The sequence below is a fragment of the Elephantulus edwardii genome, unplaced genomic scaffold (assembly GCF_000299155.1).
Source record: "Elephantulus edwardii isolate Elephantulus edwardi_28Jun2011 unplaced genomic scaffold, EleEdw1.0 scaffold00122, whole genome shotgun sequence".
In the NCBI taxonomy this organism is placed as follows: Eukaryota; Metazoa; Chordata; class Mammalia; order Macroscelidea; family Macroscelididae; genus Elephantulus; species Elephantulus edwardii.
The window spans coordinates 6,663,949-6,665,260 of record NW_006399872.1 but is presented as its reverse complement, the minus strand read 5'-3'; positions in this window follow the sequence as shown (position 1 = coordinate 6,665,260).

The window sequence follows — 1,312 nt, the reverse complement described above, 5'->3', positions numbered from 1 at the left end:
GGACACACTGACAAAGGAGATTAATCAGAATTGGCTTTGACAAGCACTGTGGCAATTGGACAATTAAAACAGACTTTCAAGGGGGGGATAAGAACAAACTGGGGAGGAGGGTACAGAAAATAGTGCAAGAGTGAATGAATGAAAAACCCAAAATCTCTGTAAATGTTCATCAATATTAATAAAATTTAATAATTAAAAAATTCTGTATTTTAATATGCATTCTAATCTTACATATTGAGGCTCAATGTCAAGAAGACAAAGATTCTTACCACTGGACCAATTGGCAGCATGAGGATGGGTGGTGAAGAGATTGAGATTGTTCACAGCTTTAGTCTGCTTGGCTCCACAATCAACACTCTTGGCACCAGCAGCCAGGAAATTAAAAGACGTATTGCAATGGGAAAGTTTGCTGTTAGGGATTGCTCTAAAGAACTGAAGAGCAACGGTGTGTCTCTGGAGACTAAGGTGCGTCTGATACAGTCCATAGTATTTGCAATCACCTGTTATGCGTCAGAGAGCTGGACAATGAACAGGGAGGACAGAAGGAGTTGATGCTTTTGAGCTTGGATGTTGGAGAAGAGTGTTGACGGTACCATGGACTGCTAAGAAAACAAACAGATTCATCCTGGAGAGGGTTAAACCGGGCTGCTCCTTGCAGGCAAGGATTCTGAGACATGGTCTGAAATACTTCGGACATGTTGTAAGGAGAGACCGGTACTTGGAGAAGAACATCATGTTTGGGAGGGTGGAGAGCAGGCACAGGAGGTGAAGGCCCTCTAGGAGGTGGATTGATTCGGTGACTGGGGCAATTGGGATGAGTGTGTGACAATGAGATTGGCACAGGACAGAGTAGAGTTTAGAGCTGTTGTACATAGGGTCTCTATGAGTAGCAAGCGACTCGACAGCAAGCACATAACAACAATCTTACATAAAATATTAATGCTGTACTTTCATGATAATAAAATATACAATATAAAGAAAAAAAAGTAAAACTGTTGGACAGACCCATCACAAAAGTCATAATCAGTAGGTCGTGTAAGGACTCCTCCAAGAAAAATCCTGGCCTAGACATCTTCACAGGTGAATTCTACCAAACATTCAGATACGAACTATAGCTAATTCTACTTAAATTATTTTTAAAACTAGGGGGAAAATGTAATACTCACAGAGTGGAATATACCTTTAACTTGCTGGTCTGTCTGATACGTCTCTAAATCTGAACATTCACATTAAGACAGACTAGGAAGAAGGATTGGCCATCTACTTCTGAAATAGCAGGCCTCTGAAAACCCTATGTACAACAGAACACATT